The sequence below is a fragment of the Amblyomma americanum genome, chromosome 5, assembly GCF_052857255.1.
Source record: "Amblyomma americanum isolate KBUSLIRL-KWMA chromosome 5, ASM5285725v1, whole genome shotgun sequence".
Taxonomy (NCBI): Eukaryota; Metazoa; Arthropoda; class Arachnida; order Ixodida; family Ixodidae; genus Amblyomma; species Amblyomma americanum.
The window spans coordinates 93,359,256-93,382,126 of NC_135501.1; the positions used below are offsets into that span (position 1 = coordinate 93,359,256).

Genomic DNA, 22,871 nt, shown 5'->3' on the forward strand with positions numbered 1-22,871 from the left:
CACTTCAGAATCGCTCACGTCGTCAGTGAGCCACGTCTCGGTAAGTATTAGTGGATCACTGCTAGAGGACAATACAATGCCAGATATACGTTCACGTTTTTGAAGAAAACTGCGGATGTTAGTGTAAATTGCAGAAAGTGAAAGAGCATCGCTAGAGACAGCATATGCTTGGTTCTTTTCTTTCTTGTTTTTGTGCTTCGTCTGCTATGATAATTCTTTGATGCTGTTAGTACTGTCGTCAAAGACGTAACGCTTTTAGTTCATATACAGAGTTTTGAAACGGCCGAAAAATGGCTTGTTGTTGCTTTTCGCAAAAGCAATTAGTTGTTTACGCGCATTTTGGACTGGGCGCGAGAAATCCTCACCGATGCCAAAACTTGTCCCTTTAAGCATCCGGCCATTTGACAATATTGCAGCTTTGGTCTTGTGTGATGCAAGCTTTACTATTATGGGCCGGCAGCGACCAGCTGAGGGACGGCCGAGGCGATGGGCACGCTCTATATCCCTTGGTTCCAAGGTTAACTGTAAATTATCCCGGCAAAGGTTTACGACCAACTGCTCCGTCTCTGCGAATGTTTCCGAGGAGGAGGGGTCGGGGATGCCGTAGAAGATTATAATGTTCCGCCTCGAACGGTTCTCGGCGTCATCCATACGGGCTTCCAGCTCCGAAATTCGAGAGGCAGTGCGCTCTGTGTCAATGCGCATGATCTTATTTCTTTCCGCAGTGGTACCAATGCCTGATAATGATTTTCGAGATCTGTTTGTCTTTCGTTCAATTTCCCTATTGTTTTGTCAGTATTGCCGAGTTGAGCTTTCAGGCCTTGTATTTCTGCAATTACCTTCGCTTGGCCGCTAGTCAGACTACGCAATTCCGCGAGAAGGGCTTCAGTAGAAGGGCCAGGGTTAGATTCAATATCTCCAGCTTGGAGTAGTAGCGAGTGCATTACATCAACACATTCAGCAATAATAGTAACACAGTACTGTAGGCTCGGTAGCTGTACCAGGCAATAATTACTCGTTTTTTTTTGCAAACATAACGTAAGGTTCACCAACCTGCATAGCGAGAGTGAACTGATTAGTGGTCCGTGCATTGGCACAGTCACCAAGCCCACAGGATTGCGCCGAAGGTGCTTGTTCCTTTATAGCTGGTGGACTCGTTGCTGTCGACGATGATGCGGCAGCCCAAGCTTTGGAGAGTTCCGCTGTCCAGTGTGCCCCATGCGGCTTAGGCAGGAACTGCAGCCTGCCGACAGGTAGGAGCCGGGCAGTGGGTCCGTAGCTTCCAGGATCGGTGATTCCGCATTCCGATGTGGTTTGCGACGCCGCATGCGCAAGCGCAGGCAGCAGCAGGCGCACAACGCAGTAAACCATCTGCATAGCGAGAGTGAACTGATTAGTGGTCCGTGCACTGGCACAGTCACCAAGCCCACCTTTTTTCTATTTCTATCTATCTTAGCGTGGACTACCTTGTAACTCGGACATTTAATCAAAGCGATACTCTGTTAAAGATTCTGAAGTCCTATAGATAACCCAGAAAAATAGCGTGGTGCTCAGTGTGGTTCGTGTTAAGTTTGGGCGACCCGACTCCATCAGTTGTGTGATAATAAATTGAGGCCGCACAAATGCATCCACACCTATATAGCTTCAGCTAGCCTGATGTAAGTTGAATTAAAAATTTGAATTAAAAAGGCGGTCTAATGGGGGCTGCATAACCCGTGCTGGCTTTTGGCGCGAACAGAACCAATGCATGCGGGGAATGTTGCTATACTAAGATCAAAAATTATTCGCGCACTAGAGGCACCCTGTAAGCGAGCTTCTAACAGGAGCCCTTCAAAACCTGTTGCATAGGAAATCAATGCGCACCTATTTCTTCATGACAGGCAGTCTCTATTAGCGGCGCCGGAAAACTATTGGTAACAGATAGGAGGGCTAAGTGACATTGGCTGAAAATCATCGATGAAACTCAGCGGCAGAAAAGCTCGCATTTGCAATAAGTAGAAGACATTCTGCATATCCCAAAGAACTATTGGTGCTTAGTTTCTGTACTCTTAAGGAAATGCAATACACCGCAAAATATCTTCGACAAACACAATAGACTGAGTACCTGCATTGGACTGCAAATTATTACATAGTAGTGCAAAAAGCTGCGCCAGCATCTTGAAAGCCACATGTAAAAGATAATTCACAGACGAAGCCAGTCGATTATTATTATTCATACTAAACGCATCCAGCTTACTTCTTTCATCGCTAAGACAGTGGAGTTATGGCGACTGCTACCTACACCGTAGGCTAAAAATGCGTAAGTGAAATTTAGAAAGGAAAACGAAAGGACACGGAACTCGCTCTGATGTCCATTTTTCAGGACAACCAATACCCAAACAACAGAATATGCCCGTGGACAACGTCCGTTAAGGCGTCGAACATGTTTTTAAGAAACATGCGCAGGTGGTACTCACGGACGGACAAAAAATGACACGCTAATATTATATTCAAACTATTCGTTTCACAAACCAGTCTGTTCGCTGTTGTTCCGACACGAAGTGCGTAACGTAATCATGGTAGTCGTAGCACCCTATCACTCCTCTTTCAGCCTATTCTAGTCTCTTCGTTTTCTTATTTCATGATCATGGCTAACGAACGGAACTTGACTCACAGTAACGTATAACATGACTCATCACTTATTGCAACTATAGTGACTGCACAACTTTTTCAGAAGTGAAACTAGGATATGAGCAGAACTGCTTTTGACGGGCATCAAAGGTGGCCTCTGGTTAGAATGTTCGCTCTGTAGACAAAGCACACAGAAAGACGACCAAATGACACCTTCGTCTAAGAACTCACAGTGTTCATAGACGCAGATGATCGCTCGGTGGCAGACTAGAAGCACGTTATTAATAAAGGCCCAGTTGCTGGCCCTCTGCGAACATCGAAACGTCATTTCAAAGCCATGTACTAACTTCGACGCAAGCCGCAATACAGCAGCACACGTCTTTGCCCCCCACTCATACCACCATACAGAAACTACTTTGCTGCTGTCGCTTTAGTGTAGCAAGCCCCTGAGGAAATGCGTCCAGAGTCTTGAGTATTGCCTAGAAGTGATGCCTCTGTGCTCCACTTGGACTATCGGAGAAACGAAAAAAGGGAGGGAAGGGGGAAAGGAAGTTTGAGCGTTATTACGTAAGAGAAAAGAAGTGTAGTAAGAAGCCAGACCAAATGTCCTGGCTGTGATGAAACTTTCCCTATTGGAGTACATAATGTTGAAAACATTTCAGTTAGCACCAAAGGACAGTAAAGCCAGAACTTGGCTATTGATGAATTAAAGAGAAGTTGATCAGCCAGTGGCTGCACTGATCAAAGAGATGCGTATATTTTGATGCAAATTCTCGCATTAATAATGTTCAGAATAATTCTCCATCGCGAAAACTGAATTCAAATGTTTAGCACTGGAGGTGATAACAGTGAAAACGGTAACTTGTGAAGCGCATCCTTGACGCTCAGAAAAAGTTATGAAAATTAAACTGAAACATTTCTCCACAAAAAAAAATTCTGGGGACAAAAGGAGATCACTTTGTCTTATTTTAACTAACGAAGTGTCGAGTTTTTTTTCGTTACTGGTATGCAATTCTGGGTCTGTTTATAGTCTAGAGAACACCCCTAGAAACAAAAGTTAAGATTTCCTTCTTATTTTCCGGCTTCAGCTCCATAAGTGGTGACCAGTTTTTGTAGCCTTGTATTACATGATCCACTTGTTACATTCCGCCGTTTTATGCAAATATAGATGAAAATATTTCGTTTACAGCAGGTCACACTTTGGCTCTGTGGAAGCAGATGTACGCAATGAATTAACGCAAAGTATATGAAAATATATGCACCGTTTTTTTGCGCCCCAAAGAAGACATTCGCGAGCTTTGCCTCGGCTGCGGTACGTTTTTTTTTTCTCTTCGCATTTTCCCTGGCTCGAACACAATGAGCTATTCCTCTGGGGTGCCAGAAACCCGTGAAGAAAAACCCAAGCTTCTTCCTGAGTACCGCCTCCCCCCCCCTGGCCGCCGGTTCCCCCGCTTATTATTCCTCTTGCCCCATGCGTAAGCCGGAATCCTACTCTCCCTCTTCTCAGCGGATACAAGGATGGGGCAGTGTAAGTGACGACCCTCTCCGAACTCGCACTGAAATCGCCCGCTCGTGGTTCCAGAAATATGGTGCCCATTTCGTATTTTGGCGCTCCTTGTGGTTTAGTAGCAGTTGAGGGAATAAAAACTTTATTGCCCCGGCGTAGAGTCCTCGAGAGCGATCGACATGACCGAAAGAGCGGATTCTGCAAAAGCTGCGAAAACCGCTTTGCACCCCATGGCATCTTCCTGTGTTTTCGTGTGGGCGGCGCAGTGAATCGCCAATATCTGTGTTGCGCTCTGTGAGAGAACTCGTAGTGCATCTGCTAGAAAGAGCGCGGTCGTATATAGCGCGCGGTCCCTGGCTCGAGCCCGCCTTACGTAGCATGTTCCCACTCTTGCTGCTGAGATGATGAGTACACGAATATCGGTACTGATTAGCGTAAGCTGGGATCCCATGCATTGCTATAGGCGCTTAGGCTGTTATTTTTATAAACTTGTTCATATACAACAGGTCCTGCTCAACGGCTGCAGTGCAAGATGGTCTTGGAAGGACGGGTGAGGAAGATTAAGTGACGGTATTTAGTTTCCATTGAAGGCGGCCAGTCTGTTAGTGTTCATAAGCAGAGTAAACGCATGTGTAGGCAGTACATATTTCCGGTTTGTGACAAAACCACTGCCTTTTGTACAGACCGAGGACGTCTCTTCGTGGAGAAGGAAATGAGATGTGTTTGAAAAACAGCCTGAACTAGAAATGGTTCTTCATGTACAGTTGGAGACGATAGGGATTGCTTCCCCTTACTGCGATTCTTTATAGGCTGCGCTGAGATCATTCCGTGTCTCTTCACAATGTGGTGACATCACCTTATGAAATAAACTCCATACACAGCGAAACAATTTTTTTTGATCGGAATCATGGGCTTATTTTGTCTGGGTTCTGTGCTAATAATTTATTTTTACACAGTTCTTGCCTTGGTAGTTTCTTCCTCAGATATTAATGACACAAACATTTTAAAGTGGTATTCGAGTAATGCAATTCAGCAACTGCGACACAGCATGCCGTCATCACACATAATTGTTGAATCTACTTCATTCCCAACACCATCCGAAAGTATAATTAGCCTCACATCAAGCGATAAATTTTGTATATCTAGGATATAAAAGATTGATCAGACCGGTCATAGAATACGCGAGGCTTGTCATCTGGGACCCATACACAAAAAGTAATTGCTTAAAGGCTGACTAGGTGCAGCGTATTGCTGCCAGGTTCATATTTAACAAATACCGACATCTTACCTCACCTTCCGATCTCTGTTCACCCGCTGGTCTTCATACGTTAGAGCCGCATACAAAGATTGGAAGGCTTAAAAACTTGTACCTAAAAAGGTTCAGAAGGGAAACAGAGAAGAACGCGAGGAAAACGGAGCACACACAGAGTCACAACGGAGGGCCGCTAAGCCGTTATCGGGCATAGTACGGCTTAAGCCGCACAACGTGCACAATGTCAGAGCTGTTGGGCTGTCGACGTCTCGGTTGCGCGGCACCGTCGGGAACCACTTCATAGGTAACATCACTGATACGCCGTAGCACTTTATAGGGGCCAAAGTACCGGCAGAGTAGTTTCTCGGACAAGCCCTGGCGGCGGACAGGTGTCCACACCCAAACTTGTTCACCGGGATTGTAGTCGACCTGTCGGTGTCGAAGGTTGTAACGGCGCGCATCAGTGCCCTGCTGCTGGCCGATGTGTACGCGGGCAAGCTGACGGGCTTCTTCAGCGCGTTGGGCAATTTCATGAACATCGGGTGCGAGTTGGTCGTCATCGAGGCATGGTAGCATCGCGTCAAGCATGCTCTGGACTTCACGTCCATATACAAGACGAAAGGGAGTAAAGCGTGTAGTCTCCTGGAGGGCCGTGTTGTACGCAAATGTGACGTACGGTAGCACCTCATCCCAAGTTTTGTGCTGAACGTCTACGTACATTGACAGCATGTCCGCAATGGTCTTGTTTAAGCGTTCGGTTAGCCCATTGCTCTGCGGATGATAAGCTGTGGTCTTGCGATGGCTAGTGCAGCTCAACGTAAATATATGGTCGATTAGCTGCGCTGTAAACGCTGTACCTCTGTCGGTAATAACGCACGAAGGGGCTCCGTGCCGCAAGACGATGTTTTGCATGAAAAAGTCGGCGACCTCTGAAGCTGTGGCACAGGGTATCGCCTTGGTCTCGGCGTAGCGAGTCAAATAGTCAGTAGCGACTATGATCCACTTGTTTCCTGAGAGTGACAACGGAAAAGGACCGAGAAGGTCCATTCCTATTTGATCGAACGGAGAGCGGGGTGTAGTAACGGGCTTGAGAAAACCCGCCGGCTTAAGCGGTGGCGTCTTCCGGCGCTGGCATTCATGGCAGCTTTTTACGTACCTTTGGACATCGTCCGAGAGTCCGGGCCAGTAGTACATGTTGCGTATCCTGGCGAGCGTCCGGGAAAAACCCAGATGGCCTGAAGTGGGCTCGTCGTGGCATGCCAATAAAATGTCGGCGCGAAGATCGGCCGGAAGTACCAGAAGGTAAGCTCTTTCTTGGCCTCTCGAGTTCTTCTTGTATAAGATACCTTCGCGCAAACAGAAAGAGCCGAGACGTCGAGCGAAGTGTCGTGGTAGAGGCATGGCGTGACCTTCAAGGTTGTCAATCAGCGGTCGGAGGTCCGTGTCAGCCCGCTGCCGGGCTATTATGTCCGATGCATTAAGTATACCGAGGAAACCGCTGTCGTCGTCGATTTCGGGACCGGAAGAGTCGAGTGGTGCACGCGACAGCGTGTCGGCGTCTTCGTGTTTACGGCCCGACTTATATACGATGGTAATGTCGAATTCTTGGAGCCGTAAACTCCAGCGGGCCAATCGTCCAGACGGGTCTCGCAAATTAGCCAGCCAGCATAGGCAGTGGTGGTCGGTTACGACTTTGAATGCGCGGCCGTAAAGGTAAGGGCGAAATTTCATGGTGGCCCATACGACAGCAAGGCATTCCTTCTCTGACGTAGAGTAATTGCGTTCGGCGCGGGAGAGAGTACGGCTAGCATAGACTATAACTCTCTCAATGCCCTCTTGGTGTTGGACAAGGACAGCTCAAAGACCGATATTGCTGGCGTCGGTGTGGATCTCGGTGTCGGCCTCTTCGTCGAAGTGTGCAAGAACGGGAGATGTCTGAAGGCGTTGGCGGAGCGAAGAGAAAGCCGTCTCTTGGTCTATTGTCCAAACGAAGGAGGTGTTGCTCCTGGTGAGGCGCGTCAACGGCTCTGCAATCTTTGCGAAGTCCGCAATAAACCGTCGGTAATATGCACAGAGACCCAGAAAACGCTGGACAGCTTTCTTGTCAGTTGGAGTAGGAAAATTGGCGACGGCGGCTGTCTTGTCGGGGTCGGGTCGAACTCCGTCGACGCTCACAACGTGACCGAGGAACCTGAGCTCTGTGTAACCGAAGTGGCACTTCTGGGGCTTCAGCGTAAGGTCAGCGGAATGGAGGGCTCTGAGGACAGTTCGCAGGCGCACGAGATGCTGTTCAAAAGTTTCTGAAAAAACGACAACGTCGTCCAGGTATACAAGACAACTTTGCCACTTGAGGCCGGTGAGGACAGTGTCCATCATCCGTTGAAACGTCGCTGGCGCAGAGCACAAGCCAAAAGGCAGCACTTTGAATTCATAGAGGCCATCTGGTGTAACGAAGGCAGTTTTTTCGCGGTCCCGTTCGTCCACTTCAATTTGCCAATAACCGCTCTTCAGGTCAATGGATGAAAAGTACTTAGCACGCCGTAATCTGTCCAGGGAGTCATCAATGCGGGGCAACGGGTAGACGTCCTTTTTAGTCACATTGTTTAATTTACGGTAGTCCACGCAGAATCGAAGTGTTCCATCCTTCTTTTTAACAAGGACAACAGGCGAAGACCACGGGCTTTGGGAAGGTTGAACTACACCGTCGTCAATCATCTCCTGAACTTGCTTTTGGATTACTTCCCGTTCTTTGGCGGAAACACGATAAGGCTGCTGGCGGATAGGGCGAGCGTCGTCATACGTAATGATCCGGTGTTGCGTTAGGGGCGTTTGACGAACTTTCGACGAAGAAGCGAAACACTGTTTATACTCCAATAGCAAGTGCTCTAAGGCCAGGCGCTTTCCTTCGGGGAGGTTGTAGTTGATGTCGACATTCGGAACAGATTGGTCGTCAGTGGCGCGCGATGATTGGTCGTCAGGGGCCGCTGCCGCGAACGCAAAGCAGACCGGAACATCCACAACCGCTTCAGCGGTAGCGATCGCAGTTCCAGAGAAAAGGTGCCGGTGCTCTGGAGAAAAATTTGTAACAAGGATCGCAGACCGGCCAGCGCGAATTGTTAGTAAGCTTCGAGCGGCGCAGATGCCTTGAGTCAGGAGGAGCGAATGATTAGCCTCGGCGACTGCTTCAGCGTCGTGCAACTCAGCACAGGCGACTTCAATCAAAACACTGCTACGGGGCGGAAGTGTGACGCTGTCGGCGAAAACGCGAAGTGCGGCACTGCGTTGGCAGGAGTTGTCGAGTTCGGCGGCTTGCTCTGTGGAAAACATGACGATTCGGTTGCGCAGATCGATAATTGCTCCATACTCCCGCAGAAAGTCGATGCCGAGGATTAGGTCCCGAGAACACTCGCCCAGGACTATGCAGCTGACGACGAACGTGGACTTGCTGATCTGAACGCGAGCAGTGCACATACCCTTGGGCGTAACCAGATGACCGCCGGCAGTTCGAAGGTGCGCGCCAGGCCAAGGGGTAATCACTTTTTTCAGAATGGTCGCCAGTTGTCCACTTAAGATCGAATAATCGGCCCCGGTATCAACTAATGCGCTTACTCTGCGACCATCGATAAGAACGGGTATTTCTAAAGAAACGCGGTTTTTTAACTCTGGTGATGGCGTCGGCGGGTTTTTGTCGGATTGCAGCGGCGACGACGGGAGGTCTTCAGCACAGCGCCCCCCAGCGACCTCGCCCCCGAAGGTCGCGGGTTTCAGTTTTCCCGACGAGGACTTGGCGATCGGCCCGGTGCCGCTCGCGAGAAGCCGGGAGGTGTCGGGGAAGAGCGCCTCGGTGAGGGTGAGCGCGACTGCCGCTGCGCTCGGGATGGATTGCGCTGGTCCGCAAGGAATTCTTCAATTTCAGGGGGTCGTTCACCTTGACGGGGTCTCGGTGAGTCGGTGCGGAAGCCTTGGATGCCGATGCGTCGGTAATAACAATTTCGATAAAGATGACCTGGCTCTCCGCAGTGAAAACAGAGCGGTCGTCGGTTAGGTGTACGCCAAACGTCGGCCTTTCGGAGGGTGCTCGACGATCCTCGAAGTACTGCACCGGTTGCACAGAGGGCCGCGGGGCTTGAGGCGTGGCGTGAATTGGTGGCGGCGAAGCGGGAGCCGGACGCCTTGCAACTTCGGCGTACGTCGGACGGTGGTAGTCCCCAGGCAGAGGTGGTACGTCGACCACAGGAACAGGGCCCCGGAACGCCTGTTGCACCTCCTCTCGTACAAGAGCGGAGATGGAACCGAGCGCAGGCTGCGACGGGCTACAAAATTTGTGAAGCTCCTCACGCACGATTGTGCGAATAAGTTCCCGCAAATCATCAGGATGCTGTCCGATGGTGGCAAACGATGATGTGACTGCAGCAGCATGCACGGGCCGGTCGTAACTGGCGCAACGCTGTTGCAGGACCTTCTCCATCGTTGTGGCTTCCGAAAGAAATGCAGCAACTGTAGATGGTGGGCTGCGCACGAGGCCTGCGAACAGCTGCTCTTTGACGCCTCTCATTAAGTGCCGAAGTTTCTTCTCTTCAGGCATGGCAGGATCAGCTCTCCTGAAGAGCCGCGTCATGTCCTCGACGTACATTTGTATGCTTTCGTTCGGTAGCTGGACGCGGGACTGGATTGCCCGCTCCGCTCTTTCGCGGCGATCCGCGCTGGTGTAGGCCTCCAGCAGGCGACGGCGAAACTCTCGCCAGGAAGTTAGAACTTCCTCACGGTTCTCAAACCACGTGCGGGCGCCATCCTCTAGGCAAAAGTGGACGTTTCTTAGTTTCGCGGCGTCGTCCCACTGGTTATAAGCAGCCACACGCTCGAAGTGAAGGAACCAGTCCTCCACGTCTTCGAAAAGGTCCCCGTGGAAGGCCTTGGGAACCCGCGGGGTCTGCAAGGTATAGTGGGCAGGTGTAGCACCGGCAGCTTGCGTGAGAATACCGGTGGCTGGTATCATGACTGTCGCGAGTGGTCCAAGCTCCGGTGAAATTCCCTGCAGCCTCCGGCTGAAGCGGTGTACCGGGGTGTCAATCGGCGCAGGGCTGGCGGCACGGCTCCCTGGAGGGGTTTCTTGCATGGGATACTCGTACCCAGCAGGCTCCACCAAATTCTCACGGAGTTCTCACGGAGAGACGCTTCAACAGCTGGAGTCGGCAAGAGGAGACGGTAATGGCGGCCGATCCGCGATAGCACGATCGCAACCTCATCGTCTTCGCGGACAGCTTGCGCCACCTGGCAACACTAGGTGGCAATATAATCAAAGTAATATCGGCAGATCGAATTTTTTTTAATTCGTTCTGAGTAGACATCACAGCCTCGTCATTCTTTGTTTATTCGAGCTGCATCTTTTCGCACTTATTGTTCTAAGTACAGTTTTTTTGCCAAGACCGATTAACGCGAGGGATTCTCTACCTGACACTGCTGTGCAATGCATGTCTGTCGAAAAATTCTTGACAAGCATAACAGACACTCTTGTTTTTTCCAGCCAATGAGTTCCTTCCATTTGCAAGTGCATCCAGCTATGGATTCCTGCTATGCAATCTTTTAATTTATTCTGTGCCAACTGCAAATATTTTGTATCTAACCCCAAGTGGAGTTAACGGCCTGCTTTAGTATTATTTCAAATACAGTCGGAGCCCACTACCACGAACATCGCTTGAACGAAATATTTCCAATTCCCCGTCAGCTCGCCGTAGAAAGAAATGGAACAAATTTTTTTATCACATCGAACCATTTTTGGGGCGCTATTCTGCTTCAACTAAATTTTTTATATGCGAAGGTGGGTTTAAAAATCGATATTACAATATAAAAAGCATATCGGCGCCCATCTGTGTACTCCCGTAGGTCCACGCTGCTTTGTTTCACTTAACTTCCGGTGGAACCAATTGGTTCACTCATTGAAATGCACATGAAGACGGTCATTGCTTGGTGGTGATGAAAATCGGGCTGGCAGCGTTGCGACAAGGCACGAGCGCAAGCTCCCGTTTTCTTCCAAGCCAGCGCCACTACCAATCCGTCGCAGAGGATGCAGCAGCTTGAAAGCAGCAGCAGCGCGTTTGTCCTAGTTTTTTTTTTTCACTCGTGCTTGTGCTCTGCAATCAACACGTGCATGGCAACTTTGTCTAGGAAGCAGAAGTTCCTTTCTTCCGAGGAGCTGAGTAATGAAGCCATAACTGAGGGCGTTCGCCACAGCGACGCATCATCGAGTGATGACAGCGACGCAGAGGATGTAGCTCCACTATGTGCACTAAAAGTGATGGAAGAATTAGATGTGCTCTGTAGATTTATTGGTGCTCGCGGTGATGACGTCGCTATGCAACCGCTCACCGAGTGCGAAAGTCGCACCACTGTACTCGTGGCACAAAAAAAAAGAAGCAGAAGAAACTGACCGACTTCTTTGGAGATAAATGATGCTTTGGAAATTTGTTCTGCAAACCTGACAGTGTTTTTGGGCTGTTGTTGCCTAAACAAAATTTGGCTTCAAGGAAATTTTTCGCGCGCCCCGTCAGTTTCATTGCAAACGAGGTTCAACTGTATATGCATTACAATGCGGTACTTTTTATTCACTTTTATTTCTTTCTCCACTAGTATAAAACCCCATTATGAGCTTACAGTAGCAATAAAGGAGTAGGATAAAATAAAAATACGGGAACAGTGGCAAACCCCATTTTTCGAAGAAGAAAAAATCCCAAGAATGCATTGCGCAAACAGGAGTGCCCCCTTCATGAATTCCACATAAATTCACGACTGCGCTCCCCTTTTTTTGTACTTAACATGTTTAAGAAATGCGACACTGAAATAGGGTCCCTCACCGGCAAGCGGTCTCTGGCTCTAGCATGTTTCCGTAACAGCTATTTTAAGGGTACCATACAGTGAGAGAGTGCAATGAAATTTCTAAAACATCACGGGCTGTCGAGACTTCTCTGCTGTGATTTGGGGTGCTGGCATGTTAGTACAGCTTTTTTTCTGCCTCGGGGTGCACCTGTCAGCTTCGCCCTGCAGTATGACCGTGCCGCGCCGCTTAGGCCAAATGACGTACTCAGTGGACGGCAGAGACAGCCACGCTCATTGATACTTTGTGCAAGTGCTTCGGAGTCAGCGGAATGGAATGCGTTCCGAACAGCAGAGATGGCGATGGCTTAGATGACATGAAGAGCCCTTCTGAGAATTCGATCGCCCGGTACTAATGGGTGGCGAACCACCAGAGGAGTGATCCGCGATGCTTGGGGAGAAAAAGGGTTGAAATGAGACTCAGTCGCTATAGCATAAAGAAAATATAGGCAACACCTGAGACCAAAAAAATCAACAAGCGTCGTGAAGACAGATTGACGGCGGTAGGGGATGGGAAGGAATTTTAAAATAGCGGGCAGTCAAGGGAACGAGGGAAAAAAGTCTTTTTCACTTCCTGGGAACTGAGGCTCCGGTTTCGAGAATGATTTGATTCGTGCGCAACCCTTTGTGGGTGCCTCATTAGGCCTGAGTCAAGTTGAAACTATACGTGCGTGCCGTTGAGAAGGGGTAATTTTTCCTTTCTCAGCAGTCAGGACACACGCGTCAGGACACAGTCCCTAAAGTGATTTAGCAACTACAGAAGGGTTGAATTCTAGGTATGCTGTTCCAGCACAGCTGTATACGCCACACGTTGGCGTCGTGTAGTTTATCCATAATGGGCGGGCTATTGCACCATCAGAGCCAAGGACACTCTTCGAAAGAAATGGTCTCAGTTTGTTGTCTCCTAAACCAATTCAGTGGAGTAATCTTTTTGGTCGCGCATTATATAGAACACCATAGTAGGTGCGGCACGCCCAAATAAAACTGTTTCAACAGAAAAAAAGCTCACTAATGGTTCTGAGCTGTGCGTTCCTAGAAAGCAAGTAACATAGGCCGCCATCACTTCTTGCCTGGCGAGCAGTGAAAACAAAGAATTAAAGGTACATTTCTCCTGTAAGACCTTTCTCACCGATCTCTAAACTTCCTTTATAAATAAGGAAGCCAACATGTATAGAAAACTTGGAAAACACAGGGTAAGTTTTCCTCATTACTGCTCTGATTTGAGGTGTTGATAAATTAAAAATCACTAGTGTAATCAATGTTAATTTGTAATAGCTAGCACATAAGTAATTAGAAGAAAGCAGAAAAATATGCCATTGTGAAATTGAAACCCACGATCTCCTCAAGCCGCGTCCGGTGCTGTACCAACTAAAGTTGCGGCGACGGATGTCAAAAATTCAAATTAAGAACACATAAGAGCGGCAGCAGAATTCAGATCGACCAGTCGAGGACAGTGATTTGGTGAGAAGAAGTAAGCACATCTCAAAGGCGGCTGAACACGCAACCAAAATCGTTGCAGAAATCCTTTTCAGGTGATACAGAAGCAATGAACACTTTGCAGCTGGTCTACAAACAAAACAATAGGTCAACGTTCATTGGATGCATATCCGATCGGGAAGCTTGTTTCTACCGCACAGTGAACTCTACGTCGCGATAAATAACGCTGAAAAACTATTAAACGACAAAGAAAGAAGGGTAAGTGTTTTAAATCAAGTAAAAAGCAATAATAGGCTGAAGTTACGCACCTGGATTATAAGCGTTCAGAGGATCATACTCCGCGACCGAAAAGCTCAATAATTAGGCACAGATGTTCGAGCAGTTTTTGTAATAAGAATAGAGAATAAACATGACGGGGCGCTTTTCGCGCTATACGAGATGCTAGCAGTGAGCTTATTTCCTGTTCCTCACAACACGATGGCATGGCTCTTCGAATGACGGCAGGGTAAATATTGTGTACGTTGACATGGACTGACGCTAAATGTCGTCCGCGATAACTGCTTATCAGCAACAATGTAATAAGAGCGCTGAGTGCTAATTTAGTCCTATTAATTCGGCGTTTTTATCGTTGTTTGAGGATTACTTGAATATATGATTGGAAAATACATCCCTATTTAGATGTGAGTTCACTTCTATCGACCGCAGAAGAAGATTTACTTTGGGGTTCGCATGCTGTGGCTGGTGCCAAACACTACAGAAATATCAACTCGGACACTCTGTGATTTGCTTCATGATGCTGCAGTTGTCTTCGAGTTGAACCAACGTTGTACAGTTCTCCCAGCCCCTGTTTTGCACTTGGTACTTCGAAAATAGTTATTGAATTTGCACAGCCGCGATTTAGGACAAATGTCTCATCGCATTTTTCTCAAGAGGGTAAACGCGCCAGCATCCCCAAATATTATAGTTCCTTCAGCTATACGTAATCTAGGAGACAGAAAATAGAGAGACTGGAGATGCAGAGAGGTGTGATGAGCTCTCCGTGATGCCGTTTCCTTATTACGTGATTTGTTCTACCGGCCCGCATCATAATTTCAAAGAGCTCGATCTAGCCTCAAATAGACTCGTCTCTCATGCTATTTATAGAGGTGCACTGACTAGGACACGGTGAAGATTATACAGCATAAAATGCAGTCGTACACAGAAGCAACAGACCGCTCACGCTTCTTGTTGCCAAATTAGGATTTTTACATTGCTTCACTTAATTGCAGCGTAAAAAGGATGCAGCGATGGCGCAGAGGTTGAGCGCCTGCCTTGGACTGCGAGATGACAAAGGCTCGAATCCCGGTGCCGCGCAAATGTCCATTGAGATTAAAAAGCACCGCGTGTCTTTGGAATTGCATAACTCGGCTTGGGGTGCGGCCCGATCTCGGTGACCAGAACCGACAACGCACTCCCTGATCAGAGTAGGATTTGCCTAGCCTGGTGTAGTAGTTAACCAGAACCTTCTCTGAACAAGCCTCACACTCCAGTGGCTGCGCAGCAACTGACCAAGGCGGAGGTTAGACCTGCGACACAGCGGAGGGTGCTAAGAACCTCTTGCTCCGCACAGGCCGCCATTTGAGTCTGAACCTGGCAATGTTTAACGCCAGAACCTAATCTAGTGAGGCAAGCCTAGCAGTGCTGTTTGAGAAATAAGCTGGTGTTAAATGTGATGCCATAGGGCTTATTGAGTATAGGAGGACAGAAGTGCAGTAGTATACAGTATTGAATGCCGGGCACGTGCCGTGCTATCGTGGATTAGCGGACAGACGAGAGCTAGGTGTAGGATTCCTCATCAATCCAGATATATCTGGCAACATAGAGGAGTTCTAAAGTATTAAGGAGAGGGTGGCACCTATCGTAATTAGGCCTAATAAGAGGTGCAAGCTGAAGGTGGTGCAGGCCTCCGCGCCTACCAAACCCAGCCATTCTGGACAAAAACATTTTTGATTGGGAAACCGTTTTGAACGCAATTCTTTTATATAATGTAATATTTCACTCTAACAAGCAATATATCCGCAGATCACCTGATGGCAGTCAAGTATATGTTGTCCATTCACGTTTTTGCCACTGTCAAAAGCTGTCCCCATTGGTTTTGTATGACAGTTTTAACTCTTCAATGCGATAGCTAGAAACAGTTTAAAAGAAAGATTTTCCTACATATCAGAATAGTGAACCATTACCCTCAGCATTTGAAGATAGTGTGTTACACTTTTCGAAGTTTCAAATTTTTTGCCCAAAAAGGCTGGACTTGATCCAGCCATCATCATCACATCATTGAGCGCTTCTATGAGAACGTGAAATCTGCAATATACAAAGCAAATTCACAGTACTCTGTAGTGATGGGCGACTTTAATGTGGAGGTAGGTAAGAAGCAGGCCGCAGACCAGGTTCCCGGGAGGCGACTATGGCTTAGGCTGAACCCAGGTTGCACAAGTGGGCCCCTGTGGGCCCCACATGTGCAAGTGGGGCTTCGGCTACCCCTCTAGCACTTACGTCGGCCCTCGATGGGAAATAAGAGGGCTATCCCAAATTGGGCTTACCCCTATTCATGCTACATGGGTCCCACATAGGCGTTGCTAGGGCTAACTCTGACCGCTTCCTGCATCCAGCCCTCTTCGGTGCCTTACAAGGATCTTGAGAGCAGGTGAAGCACAACTTTAGGCTCTATGTGAGAAAAACCACCTCAAGCCGTAATTGGGCTGGCTACACTAAACTGATTTGGATCCTGCATAGGCCGTGGCAGAGCTGAAAAACAAGCGGGCACGCTTGCTGCCTACATCAGATCCACAGGAGGCCCCACTTCGTAGCCTACAGTTAGCCTTGGGTGTCCTCCTCGGTGGTGGAGATGGGGCCGTTCAGGCGAGGAACGTTGCAGGAGGAAGTTGAGTCGTCGACTGAAATCATAGTAGAAACGTACAGCTTGGTTTATTTACATTTTTTCTGGTCCACCAGTGTGGTCGCTAGCATCAGGAACGATAGGGAGCGTCAGACTAAAGCTCGACCCTACGAAACTCTGTCCCGCCTGACCAACTCAGCTCGCGCTGCTCGTGGCGGCTTTTCGTTCTTCGGAATGTGGCCAGCGCAAAGCTTGGCCCGGTCAGTACTCTCGCGACTCCAGCTCTCCACCAAGAGCCCATGCCCAAGTCTCCCCTTTTGGCGCCAAAACGTCTTCCTAAATCGATTTTCCCAGAATTCTGGGACTATTTTACGGCCATTCAGGAATGTGCTTCTCAGAGCCAATGAAAGCATTTTCACTCAGCTTGAAATGACCAATGACATGGCGGTGCCCACGAGCTTGTTTGCTCGCGAAGACCGCGTGCAATTCAAGAAGCCGATCTCGCTTTTCGGCTTTTCCAGAAACTCTGAAAACAACACTGACATGACAACAAAATACACACAAGCACAACTTCTACCAGTCGTGGCTCAAAAAACATATACAGGGTGGTACCTGAGCCACGCTGGCCAGAAGGAGAGCAAACACAGCTCATTAACCGCCATCCAGGAGCACAGCCGTTCGCATGTGCACCCAGCGGGTGACCGCCAGTTTCCTTCCATGCGAGCTTCGTTCTTCAAGCGTCCTCAAAGCTTTCTTCGACACCGTGCTCGAAAAGCCATAAAACTGACCCTAGACAATGCGCCTGGGTGCGAGACGCGCACCCACTGTCCACAGAGCGGGTACCATTCCTGCACCCTTCGCTGCTGTTACTTCGTTTACTTTTGAGCTCGGCAGCCCTCTGCCAGAAAAATTTGCTATGTTTGTTTTAGAATGGCCGGGCGACCGTCGCCTGGGTGGGGGCCACGCGACGAGCCGCTCAGAAAACCTGAGGACAAGGATCAAGTCAGCGACGCCCGGGGTGAAATGTGGATAGCCCACTGCCCCGCGGCCCGCAAAATCAACTGCCACTTTGTGCAATGGGGGCAAGAATAACATGTTGGAGTTATTAATAGAGCTCGCAGAACGAAATAATTTATGGGTCATGAATACCTTCTTCTGAAAGCGAGAGAACATGAAGTGGACTTCGAAGAGCAGCAACGGTGAGATTAAAAACGAGATAGACTTCATACTATGCTCTCACCCTGGTATCGTCCAGGATATGGAAATTCTCGGAAATGTGCATTATAGGAACAACAGAATGGTAAGATTTTGAATCTGCTTGGACTTGAAGAAAGAACGGAAGAAACTAATGAAGCGAAAGCCCATTAACGACTTTGCGTTAAGAGGGAAAGTAGAGGAATTCAGGATATAGCTGCAGAGAAGATGTAAGGCTTTAACTGAGGAGGATGATCCTATTGACCAAACGATGAACAGTACTTTGACAGTTATCATTACAGAATTTGCAGTAGAAGTTGGCGGTAGGATGGTTCGACGGGATACCGGCAAACTATGCCAGGAGAAGAAAGTTCTGATGAAGAAACGTCAAAGCAATAAAGCGTCCTTAATACAGAAAGAATAGAAGCGAGAGAGCTACCAAATTTATAAATAAGCGCGATGTAATCATCAGGCAGTATAACAGAGTAAGAACCGAGCATGCTCTAAAGAACAGAGAAGCCTAAAAGCAGTGAAGAGGAAACTAGGTATTGGTAGAGCCAGATGTAGGCGTTAAGAGACGAAGAGGGCAAGGTCATTAGCGATATGGATAAGATAGTTAAACTAGCCGAAGAGTTCTACACAAATCTACACTGCAGCCAATGTAATCATCCCTCATGCAGCACTCATATTTCAAATACCTGTATCTGAAATCTTACAAGTCGCAAGCAACAGGTCCATAACTTCTACTAACGTCACGCGAAGCCACAACAAAAGAAAGTGGTAGAGTTTTAACGTAGCTAAATCGAGCAGACATGCGAAAACTTATGATCATTTTTCGCCTCTTCTTTCTGGGATCTACATGTGCACTCAACCACGTTTCTCGCTCTACATCTTCACACTTTTTCTCTCCTCAGTGGCAACTGACGCGAGGACCGCCTCCCATTCGCTACAGATGGCGTGACGCTTCTCCGAACTTACCTGACCGTCCTCTTATCGGCTTCAGAATGAGCGACACTCCTCCGAAGTAACCCGAGCTTACCTGAATTAGTCTGAGGCAATACACAATATTCTTGGTTTCGTATGACCCTGGTAAGTCGTACTTCGTCACTAAAACTGATGTTCACAAGAAGGGGGAATATATTCCAGAAACAATTTTAGACCTCAGCCTAGAAGCGTCGTATATTTCATGAAAAAATAAGCTATATTGTCGTTTTCATGTTCTGAATGGGGCATTTTTACGCCGCATTTGTTCAGTCCATGGAAAAGGGACACGTGACGTAACTTCTTGACTTGGCACAGGGCAGCCAAACGTGAAGTATAGATGCCACAATTACGTGCTGGAGTACTCCGGCTAGTGCTTTGCTCTTAGAGTTGGAAAAGCATGGGAAATGAACGGCTGAAGACCTCACAGTATTTCCCAACCAAAACTTAATAAGCCTTAAGTATGGAACCTTACGGGTAACATTAAGCATAGACAACACTGCAGCCTGTGCTCTGTGTGAAGGCTTTTTCTCTTCCTGACTTCATACATTCCAACAAAGCGCTAGGGCGCTCTTGTCGATTTTCCCGTGGCACTTAAACTGTCATGCCATCTCATTCTTTTCCTTTCGCTGTCAAGTGACCACCACAACAGGGGTGTCAAACGACTTGACGCTTCCGCTGACACAGCAGAAGCTCCTTGGCTTAAACAACGAGAAAAACTTAATTAAAAACAAAAGCACGCAGTTGCACTTGTTCCTAACCAGGCTATATTTTTCCGTTGTTTAACTCTGTGTCCTTGAGTGCGTACTTTGTATTTTTTGTTTTGTATGGAACCCGGCTGAATACTGAATTTCGTTCGTGCATGCGACAGCACGAAGCTAATTGGCATGAAGAGAAGTGTTACGCAAGAAATTTTTGTTCTTACTTTATTGGTGAGACGGGTTAAAGCAAACTAAGACTACTCGGACAAATTTTCTCGTGTTTCACTGCCTGCAAACACCGCATTAATATCGACAACGATTGTTCGTTTAAAAGAGAAACTGGGAAGCACGCAGTCACCATTACCTTTGCGTGTTCTCTGGTAGGTTCTAGCTTCATCTTCGGCGCGAAAACGGGCAAAAAAACTATAATTAGTTTAAAACAGCAGGAGCTACCGCCTGTTCCATTGGCTGTGGCGAAATTAAAACCGTCAGCTGGTTCAGGCCAGAGCGGCCGACATTGGGCACCGAAACACTCTTGGGGCTGCGACAGCACTTAATGTCACGCGAACCGGGAGCTCTGTATAGCGCCTTCACAGAGAAGCAGTTCAGTGTGTCCAGGAACCAAATAATTTGAGTAATTGTGAAAATGCCGCGAAAAAATAATATTATGCGCGCGACCTGTTGCTGGAACGAAAAAGCATGTGGCTGCCGTTTGGCTACCTGTTTAAACATGTGTGTATCCAGAGGGCTGTTAAGAGAACCTGTACAACGACTACTAGAGTGGCCTGAACTTTCCTGTATGCCAGAGGGAAGGCGTATGTACGATTCTATACATTCCTATGTTTCCCAGGCGCTACCTATAGGAACCTGAACAGACCTGCCGCTTGCATATGCTTCGATTAAAACACGTATATACCTTTAAAATAATATAAGTAATTTTTCAGGTGGGCGTGGTTATAGTACAATGTGTTTTATAATTAAGCGTTCTTGATTGTCGAGAGCAGTGAGCTGCCTACGTTATAAATAAACTTTTTAAAACTTCTGGCCGTCATATTTAGTAATTTTTTTATTTTCATTGGTGGGAGTCATTAGAGCCTTCAAATCTTTTTTCGTATTATCTCGTTTGCTGCTCTACAAAAAACTCTGCACATCGCGGCCATTGGCAGTCGATGGTTTTGTTCTGTTCATTAGAAAAAGAAAAAAGACAGCAGTAAAGAAGGTAGAGCTAGGGAGCTCACGATAAAAGAAATATTGTTGCCTTTGGCACTGTATAACTCCACAATATCGTGTCTTCCTTCTCGTGTAGCCTCCTGATGACGATGAGGAACGTAGGGCAACAGTATTTTAAAACCTCTCATAAAATAAAACTAATAAGTAAACGAAACAAAAATGAATACCTAAAGATATTTTGCACACAAATAAACCTGGGTATGAAATTCACCAAAAGCGGAAAAGCGGGAAACGCTAAAGATAGCCAGTCTAACCACCGAAGCGATCTCATGCAGCGCTGCGGCGCTTCGTCATTCTCTGCGTCATCAACTTGGATGACATCACGCGCGACTGTCATGGTTCGCTACAATTGCCCTAGCAATAGTGAAGAAGCACACTGGCGACCTTTGTCGTGGGCAAGGGAACGCGTCGTAGTCGGTCATGAGGCGGTTGGCGTGGACAGTTTCCCGGCTGCGATGACGCAAAGCCGAAGATGGGGTGAGTGGCTTTACGATGTATTTTACAGGGGACGTTTGCTGGACGATGCAATAAGGGCCGTGAATTTGTTCCGAAATTTCGAAGACAATCCTGGTGTACCAGATGCGCCCCAGAGTCAAACTAGCGACCCTGAAGGAAACACAGCTGGCGTGTGACCTTTGTAGTGGCGATACTTTTGGAGTTCTTGGAATTCCTAGGTGAAAGAACTGGCCAACTGGCTGCATTACTCCGCATGCTTTGAAACTTCTAAAAGGGGCGTCACATGGAGGCGTCGGGAGTATAACGTAAGATGGTTTCCATCGTGGACAACGTCTCACGCCCATACAGCAGGAAAAAGTAGTAAAGTCGGTGGTCGACTGCGTGCGGGTGTTGTAGTGGTCACCACAAAAGGAGGGAAAGCGCCCAGTTGGTGTGATCCGCAGCGACGTACATCGTGAACATAGCTCCGAGAGTGCGATGAAAGTGCTCGGGCCAGCCCGTTAGATTCAGGACGGTAGTCCGATGGGTGGTGGCCCGATGCATGATGCAACACTTGGACTGCGCAGCTTCAATGACGTGGGTAAAGAGGACGCTACGTTTTACATCAGCTCGCTCGGCACGCAGAAGCGAAAAACAAAATGATCAAGCAGGAGCAGAGCAACTTCCCGGGGAGTAGCAGTAGGAAGGAAAGCTCTCTCTGTATACGGAGGTGATGAGGCGCTGGACGCAGACGATGATCCAACAGTTCCCAGAGGAAGTATATAGAAGCGACCAGTAGGCATCTACCCCAACACGACCGAAACGACTTGCCGGACATGAAAGTGGGTGCAAGGGGTCGGTCATAAGGGGAGGGGATGACTTGCCCCGCGGACAGGCGATGCTTGATCGGACGTATTTGTGAATATATGCTTATATGCTGCACCAATGCTAACCCTCAAAAATTCTTCTAAAGGTTTCAGCACAACAGTGCGGGCGCACGAAGGGACGGCGTCTAAAAAGGCTGCAAATCACGAGAAGCCACTGTCAACCATTAGGTATATAGATGCTGTGGTAGGCAAGGTCGTAACGAAGAAAAAATTGGGCGCTTGACTGCGTAATTCTGTAGACGACGTAACGTTTCGAGATGCGGATACGATGCCAATGAGGGTCGAAAGCCACAGGTCTTTCCTCTGCTCCGCAGTCATATCAGCGCTGGTAAGGCACGAAAGAGCGGGTACTGCCATGGAACAGCAGGCTGCGTTGCTGGTAAGGGGAGCCGAGGCAAAGCACCGACGTACATGTGCTTCGCCAGATCGATAGACGAAGCGCACTGCAAAATCTTGAAGATGGAGAGTCCATCGATTGAGGCAACCGGACGAAAATTTAAGAGACAACAGCCAGCAGAGCGCGTAATGGTTCGTGACGACGTCAAAATCGCGGCCATACTTATACGGCCGGAATTTCGTTAGCGCCCATACAATAGCTAAACACTCCTTCTCTGTAACACACTAGTTGCATTCAGCTTCGGTGAGCGCTGGGCTCGCATAGGCAAAATCGTATTCTTCAAATCCGTCTTTCCGCTAAGCCAAGAGAGCGCCGAGGCTGACACCATGTCATCCGTATGTACTTCGGCGGCGCTGCTGGGTAGTACTGTCGGAGTATTGCCAGCGAAGTAAAACGATGGCGCAGGGTAGGGATCGCTTCGTCGGGCACGGCTAACCAGCCAGACATTTCAATGTTTCCTCCAATTGGCCTTCTCAGCGGCGCAGTGATCGA

At 48.1% G+C, this 22,871-nt stretch overlaps 1 pseudogene; it reads right to left on the minus strand.

Annotated features, from left to right (window-relative positions):
• Positions 1-204: 204 nt before the first annotated feature.
• LOC144134879 (uncharacterized) lies at positions 205-1,377 on the minus strand (annotated as a pseudogene).
• Positions 1,378-22,871: the final 21,494 nt, after the last annotated feature.